Below are 8,616 nucleotides of genomic sequence, written 5' to 3' on the forward strand. Positions count from 1 at the left end.
CAACCTTGTGTTGGTTTTTAGGCCTTGTTTAGGATCGGCTTACGATCACCGTGCGTGGCCGCGAGGCCCAACCGTGAGTAGGATGATCCGATTATGCGGTGAAAACCCTAAATCGTCGTAGATCTCATTAGCTTTATCTTGATCAAGCAGGACCACCATATATTCGTGCACCCTGTACGAATCATGGGTGGATCGGCTCTTTGAGCCGATTCACAGGATAACCTGAGAGCCGATCGAGGCTCGTATTTAATGTTTACGTGTATGCCATGCAGGAAACTAAGCGAGGCATCTCCATCACCTTCCTGACCAGGTATAGGTCAGGTGGCACGCCCTTGCACCCAGCATCGGACGTGTGACCAGAAGTGCTTTGCGGGCCGTCGCTCGGAGGGACCTCATCCAGCCGCAGCTCTAGGTTGTTCCCGGCTCTACAGTGTTGACAGTCGCTGCCCGCCGGTGGGTTTTGGCAGTCAACAGTGATTTACATGATATCATGGTCATAAGGACTAGGTAACTATGTATCGAAAGCTTATAGCAAATAACTTAATGACGAGATCTTATGCTACGCTTAATTGGGTGTGTCCATTATATCATTCATACAATGACATAACCTTGTTATTAATAACATCCAATGTTCATGATTATGAAACTAATCATCCATTAATCAACAAGCTAGTTTAAGAGGCATACTAGAGACTTCTTGTTTGTCTACATATCACATATGTACTAATGTTTCGGTTAATACAATTCTAGCATGATATATAAACATTTATCATAAACATAAAGATATAAATAATAACCACTTTATTATTGCCTCTAGGGCATATCTCCTTCACCCCAGCGTCCGCATCGGTCGCGGCCCGCCCGGCCCAAGCCGAGCCCAGATCGGGCCCGCCACGCTGCCGCCAGCAGCCGCGCTCCGGGACGCCGTAGGTCGCGGGCGACCAGCGCCACCGCCCCCAGCGTGGCATCTTCCTCCTTGAGCCGCCAAGAGCTGGGTCGCATCCCGTCGCCGCGGTTTCCCCATCCCGCGAGCGAGCCTCCGCCGGCCGGAGAAGAAACAGATCCTGCCGCCGCCGGCTCCACGCGGGCTTTGCCCGATGGAGACCACCGGCGACGGCAAGGGGAGGTGGTGGATGGGGAGGGGTGGCTGCCGGCGCGATTTGTATCGCCGCCCGTGTCGCCCAGGGGAGGAGCGACGCGGGGGCCTCCTGCTTCTGCGAGCCCAGTGAAATGAATCCATCACCCCACTCTCACCCGCCACGTCAGCTTTTACCTTCACTCTCACCCCACTCTCACCCCACGGTGCCAGTGCACGGGCTATAGTGCCAGCTCTCACTTCTCTCTCCTCCCTACCGCCTCCCTACCGCCCCCACTAGCACCGCTAGCGCCTCCCTCTCGCCCCGCTCTCGCCTCCAACGCGGGCTATAGGCGGGCGGTACCGCCCCCTACCGCCGGGCGGTGGATCCACCGCCCGCCGCTAGCGTCTCGCCCGCCTCTCGCCTCCCTCTCGCCCCGACGCGGGCGGTACCGCCCCGCCTCCAGCCCGCGTTGGCACCAGCCTAAGGTGTATAACTTTTGGCACGGAAATTAAGAAACACATGTGGAGAGAAAACTACAGAAGATTTTAGTGGGATTGATTTTGAAAAATTAACATGATAAAATAGAGGAGTTTTCAAATGATAACAAAACGCAAGCAAAACCCTAAAAAAATATCCACACCGGTTATTCAACGCAATATACCTTATATTTTGGAGTTTTTCTCAAAAAAACTATACACCTTATATCTAGAAACGGAGGGACTATTAAGAGATTGTGAGAATTTTAATCCCGCTGAGAGGATATATTGGGAGCCATAGAATTTCGTGGCGTAAGGTGGATGGCAATTGAAAAAAAAAAAACTTTTCTTTTGCCTCAGTCGCGTCGTGGTGCGGCCGAGCGAATGTTTGCACGCCATTACCATCCCTCAAATTTATCAGTTCTCATATTTATTCCGATGGCTACAATGAAAGGATCATGCATGCCAGAAGTAACGTACCTTAAGCGGATTTATACTTAGAAACATATTAATTGTTTCTAAGTCAACATTTTGAATGAACCAATGAACTTCCTATGTTCACTAATATAATACGTTTTTATAAATCAGATTACTCCCTTGCAGTGGGGTTTTCCCCACTGTACCCTCAAAAAAGAAAACCCATAATAAGTATCAGGGTCTAAGTTAATTTAACTTATGGGTCAAAGGGAGTAGTTTGCTCAAACATCTTGTATTCGCGAAACGGAGGGTTCGTGCACGTAAAAGTCGAAATTTACCATGCATGGTGGCGGGGTCTAAGCTTATTTCAGTTTGCTAAAACATCTCATATTACAGACCAGAGCGAGTAGCCATACTATTATTCGTGCACATAAAAGTAATGAAATTTACCATGCATGGTGGTGGGATCTAAGCCATTTCTTAATTTTATTAGCACATGCACACTGATAAAATAACCGGAGAATATATGAAGAAAGAAGTGGGAAATGCACTTTGGCTCATAGGAGCATTTGCTCCCATTGTGTGAATCCACATTTTAAAATGTCAAAAGAATCTAAACTAAATTTTTACATGTACACCGCCACCATCTCCGGTAGTGCGGGCACCGAGTCCGTGGCGGTGCCCCTGCCGGTGCCGAGTCCGTGGCGGTGCCCCTACCGGCGCCCGTGGCTGTGCCGAGTCCGTGGCGGTGCCGCCGCGACTAGTGCCGACGCCCCTGCCGGCGCCCCCAAAATAGAGTATATATATATCGATTTCCATTCATATATATATATATATATATATATATATATATATATATATATATATATATATATATATATATATATAGAGCCCAACTATTCTCGAACCCCCCTTAAGAGGGGTTCTAGAATAGCTATTCTAGAACCCCCTCATGTCAACCGAAAAAACCAACCGAACCGGCCACCACCCACCCGAGCCCCACCTCCCGCACGACCCTGCCCCTGCCCCCAAATTCTCCACCATCTCCTCCCCACTCTCTTTCCTACCGACGGAGGTACTGCGCCGCCCAGCCCCAAATCCCGCCTCACCTTCTTCCCGGCGGCAGCCGGCGTCGCAGCCCGGCCCCAATCCCGCCTCACCTTCTTCCCGGCGGCAGCCAGCGTCGCCGCCCGGTCCCAACTCCCGCTGACCTTCTTTCTGGCGGCTGCCGACATCGCCGCCCGCCTTCTTCCCGGCGACAGGCCAAGTCTTTCTCCCACGCATAGTCGGATCCCCATCTGTACCGCGCGCAGCCTAGAGGGGCCGCGCCTCGACCGGCTCGGCCTGCAACCCCCGCTCGCCGCTCGGCCTGCAACCCCCATGCGCCGCCGTCTTGGCATCCTCTGCACTGCCCCGAACTCCAGACCACCGTCTTGGTGTCCGCCGGGCAGGAGGTTCTCTACGCCGCCGATGCGCCCTGCGCTGGCCGCTGACCAGGAGGTCGTTCGCGCCTGCCGGCCAGTCTACCGTGGCAGCGCGCTAGAGTTCATCACCTCATCTCGTTGGATTTCATCGGAGCGACAAACGAGCGTCGACTGCTCGTAAGACGCAGGAACACTGCTTTCCTCGTCAGTCGTCACGGCAATCCTCAACGGCTGGTGATCCGGGATTCCACAACCCGCTGCGTCGTATGAAGTTAGTTTTCTGCTATTCTGAATTTCTTTTTCCTAGTGGTCTGAACTGCTAATACTGTGTGGTGTGTCGTGAACTTCACTATCCCTGTCCTTGATGTATTGGTTGGAGTAAAAAGGCTTATCTTAATTCTTAATACAGAAAAATGCATCATCCAATCTAAACTATTATCCTTGTATTATGTGGGTCATTTCTCTTAAACATTCCGTTAGAATCACAAAAACAAAACAAAAGTTTACTTTAACTTTTCTAAGAACTTCATTCACCGAGCATAGTTAACTTTTGCTTTGTGGCAAGTTCACTTTTATTTTTTCGGTAGTATGTTTTTTCATATTTTCAGGGATATTTAACACAGTATAGCTTGAAAAAATAGAACAGGCGCAAGTGCGAGCTGGTGCCTTTGAACCTCCCGCCGCGAGTATGCATTTCTCCACCTTCAGTCATATTATGCCACGGTCCTACTTCTGCATCCTCCCCGTATGCATTGTTGCTGGTGCTAATCCCCTCCTTGCTGCAAGGTAGCTACAATGTACTAATAAAATAATTTCTTGTAGAAAGATTTCAGTTCCGATGTGAATCTATCAAATTACTTTAGTGTGTGTTGTTTGCATGTCTGCCGTAAGTTCAGTTCTGATATGAATATTGGATAAGTGTTTATTGTACAGCAAAAAGAGTAATCTATCTTGACAGCTAAGCAACATGTTGAGTGTGCGTTCTTAATTTCCTGAACTCCTGAACCAGTAGTTCTGAATGTAAACAACCATCGATGCATATGTGATAAAATTGGTCCAATTTTGAACTACTCATACTTCCATTTCTTAGTTATTTGAGGGTTGCAAATCGGCCAGCAGCAAGAAAGGCCTGGTACCAGTGAACTACGACACCCTTTTCTAGTTTTCTTTGAACTCCCGTTTTGATCCTGTACCTCGACGGCGAGCGCCGTCCTAGCTGTTCGTTTCACTGACAGTTGTTGCAGTTCGTTTGAGCATAATGAGAGGTGTATCTCTCGTTTCTATTTCTCCTTGTACATGTAAGTTGCTAATTTTCTGAATTTCCAGATGAAATTATTCTAAACTGGGTGCGTGCCTTTTCTGAACTGAAGCTGGTGCGCATCTCCGTCGTCTGGCACATACCCTGCTCTGTTGGTGTGCCTCGTGCTTTTGTGCAGGTCCTACTGCTTGGTGCCACCACCCATGGGTACAGTTCACATTCACTTGTGGTGTAGTTCATTGTTGTTTGATTTGATGCTTAATGCAATGAATTAACCTATTCACGGTTGAATGTGGTGCAGTTTGCAGTTGGCCTCCATTGACTCATTAGCTGCTGGAGCCTCTCTCTTTTCTGGAGGACTTGAGCCTAGCACCTGTTGATGTGTGGTTTTTTCCCCGGTTAGCTGCGTGTTCAGGTATTCACCATGTTCACTTCTCAAGTTCACTATGTTCTTTATGTGAGGTTCACTTTGGTGTTCTCTATTGGTGAACGTGAGAAGCTCTGAGCAAGAGTTCACTTACTGTCACAAAGGTCACTTGATTACCCTGTATATTTACATCGTTTATACGGGGTAATCCACCTGGCAGTAAACTTCTCTATTTCGGATAGCTCACAAAATGTTTACCAGTATCACACTTGTTTATTTGGGGGAAGATCACTAGTTTGAACCAGGCAGTCCACTCGGTAATAAATAGAACATTCATATTTCACTTGAGTAACGGTATATTATTTGTGTTATCACAAAATATGTTACAAAAGTAAGGAATCCATGGAAGTTCACTTTATTCGTTGGAGAAATTCAATTCCACTTGAGTGTGGAGTCAAAATTGTTCATATTTTTGTCAAGAGGTTCGCTTATTGTAATTCGGAAGCCCTGTCTTGTGCGTGAGCTCCAGACCGGTTTGTGTACTTAGAAAAGGAAGTCCACCTATTAAGATAGAGCGGTTAATTTACTGAAAAACCTAATCCTGTCTGTAAAATATAAATAATATATGATATTCCACTTCTCAAAGGAAAAACATGAGAACGTACCTTATTTTCTGTAGTGCACTTTTTTTACTTGTGTTTTATCTCTAAATTGAAGTTCAGATTTAAATGTATAGTAGTTCGGACGCTAGTAATGTATAGTAGTTCAAATCACAAAACATTAAAAAGAAAAAGACTGGCAAAGAACTCCATGATCCCCTTTTCCCTGACTCGCTCCTCATAGGCAGTTCGCCCTGCGCCGCCAGGGAGTTCACACGCACCTACCGCTGGGGGACGGCAGCGCCAGGATGTAGTAGTTGGGATCCTTGGACAGTTTGGCTATCTAGTTCACCTTTTATTTGACTATCTAGTTCTTCATAGCAAGTTCGTTCTTATTGGCCCTGTTTAAAGCATAATGACTTACAATCTTACATTTTGAACAATTTATCCTATTCTTATTAATTATTGGTAGGTTACCATGACCACTATGCTATCTCGATCAAGTAGTAGTGATGCAGTTCACTGTTAGCCATGGTGCGGTTCAGTTTGTTGTTGTTTGTCACAAGTAAGCTGCCTCCTCTGAACTCCTATATCTTTGCAACAATTTTGGCCAGTAGGCCTCTTGGGAGATTTGGGAACGCCAAGATGGTATGGCTCTACGGCAAGAGGCTCGTGTATACCAATAACCAGGGGATGGTCGTCAATGGTGTCTGCTCAAACTTCCTCTGTATGTACAACATTCTCATCACAATCCCTTTTCTTGTTTGTTTCATAGATAGCTAGTGATTATTGAATTGATTCGTTAATAACCAATTACTGAAACATTATGAGATATGAAATGGGTTGACAACTGATTGATTATGATGCGGTATTCTAGTCTACTAATCTGTGAAGCTCACTTCTTATAATCCGTGAAGCTCACTTCTCCTAATATGTGAAGCTCACTTCTCTTAATTCGCGAAGTTCACATATACTGCTATTTTCATTTTATATATTCCTGCCACTTCTTATAATCTGTGAAGCTCACTTCTCCTAATCTGTGAAGCTCACTTCTCATAATTCGCGACACATCTACTGCTATTTTCATTTTATATATTTCTGCCAGTTCTTATAATCCATGAAGCTCACTTCTTCTAATCCGTGAAGCTCACTTATCATAATCTGTGAAGCCCACTTCTCTTAATTCACCAAGTTCACATCTATGCTATTTTCATTTTATATATTTGGAAGTTCACCTCAACTTCTTTCGGAAGCTCACTTGGTTCAAATGCCCGCTGCTGGAGTCCAGCGGAGCCTGCGCCAGGCTTCCTCGCCCCAGTGCCCTCGTCGCTGCTAAGGAACTGGTCACCTGGGCGTCTGGCCCTCCTCCACTGGCAGCCTCAGCCACACCTACACAGGTAGTACAGGAGGAGCAAAGGTTTTCCCCTGATTCTCTTTTATTCCTGTTTACCCCTGATCTCTTTTATTTTTTCTTAACAGTTCCTCCACATCCTTAGCTTTCCAGTCCGCTGCTTTTCATCTGTTGATTTGCATATTTCTATACTTGTACTTCATCTCTTCATTTGCACAAAGGTTTCAACACTTCAAGTTCGTCATTCTCTACTGTATGTAATATGTGCATTGCACTGCTCTGTTGCAGGATATGGCACCAGATACTTTCCTGAAATTTCTGTTCAGAAATGCAAGCGCAAGATTGTGACAAAAAACAGGTAGATTCAATCATATGATCACTGTCTATAATTCTATATATGAATGAGTTCAGATTTGGCAAAAATTGGTAAATTTGTGTTAACTCTTTTGAATTATTCATTACATATTTGCACCGACATGTAAAAAGAAGGATTAGAAAATGCAAGAAATATGAAGTTTAGTCTTTTGGTGTAAATGAAAAATGATGTGTACAAAATGCATGATATGAATGTCAGTATTTCCTTGCCGTGAAGTACACTTTAATTTCAAAATGTACCCTCTAATATTAACAAGAGTTCTCCGTGTTAAAAGAAACCATTGTTACGTAGTTCATGATGCCTGTACTGGGCATTCATTCTTACTAATATGTATGTGCCGATGCTACGGAGAAGTTCACTTATTTTTTTACGGAAAGTTCACTCTTCTCCAGTTAGCTCGGTGTATGGATGTTCGCTCTATTATGATTTGGAGTTCACTTTTTTCTTTTTTTGATGGAGTTTACTCTTTTCTTTTTCTGAAGTTCAGTTTGGTCTTCTCTTTAGGGCGAAGAAGGGAAAGGGAGTTCACGTACCTGTAAAAAACGAGAGGGGAAAATGCCACTGGTACACTTGTTTATTTTAGGCAGTTGGTGCACTTGATCTGGAGTTCACTCGGTGATCTCACTTAAAAGCACTAGCAGTCCGCTGTAGTTCACATCGCTCTAGCACTTGCAGCTCCATCTTCAGGTTTGCGAACTGTTGATTTCTAGTTTTGGGCGATGTATTGCAAAATTGCAGGGATAAAATAGTTGTAACAATGCAGCACACAGTGTAGTGCACGGTACATTGTACCTCAAATTTATATTTTTGTCAGGACGTTCACTTTGTTGACATAGGAAGTTCTATATAAAAAACATTGCGGGGTGTAGCTATACAAACAAATATGCAAAAACTATTTTTCATCATCAGAAGTTCAGTTCTTTTAATCTATGGAATTAACTTCTCCTAATTGGTGACGTTCACTTCTCCTAATTGTTGAAGTTCACATCTCCTGACACTTCAATTTAGATAATCCTGGTAGGTGGATTATTCTTTTATTTCTAATCCAAGTTTCGTTTTGTGCGTCCTCTAAACCCGACCAGCGCGGAGACCTCGTTTTGCAGAGATGCTGCTAGGGGTAAACCACCAGGTTCTGCAGTGTTGTTCTACCGTTGTTACGGAGTCCAGTTCAGCTTTACCTTCACTGAAGTTCTGTTTATCCTCATGCGCGGAATTCACTTCTCATACTTCAGTTTATTCATAAGAATGGCTAGGATTTAAAGTGAGTGC

The 8,616-nt window shown here is 45.0% G+C and overlaps 1 long non-coding RNA gene across 1 annotated transcript; it reads left to right on the plus strand.

Moving 5' to 3' along the window:
• Positions 1 to 6,927: 6,927 nt before the first annotated feature.
• LOC127330615 (uncharacterized) lies at positions 6,928 to 8,333 on the plus strand. The gene is made up of 3 exons (XR_007869350.2): positions 6,928 to 7,017; positions 7,260 to 7,329; positions 7,852 to 8,333. It is a non-coding gene; the product is annotated as an uncharacterized lncRNA (long non-coding RNA).
• The last annotated feature ends 283 nt before the right edge of the window (positions 8,334 to 8,616 follow it).

This window comes from Lolium perenne, chromosome 2 (genome assembly GCF_019359855.2).
Source record: "Lolium perenne isolate Kyuss_39 chromosome 2, Kyuss_2.0, whole genome shotgun sequence".
NCBI classification, from domain to species: Eukaryota; Viridiplantae; Streptophyta; class Magnoliopsida; order Poales; family Poaceae; genus Lolium; species Lolium perenne.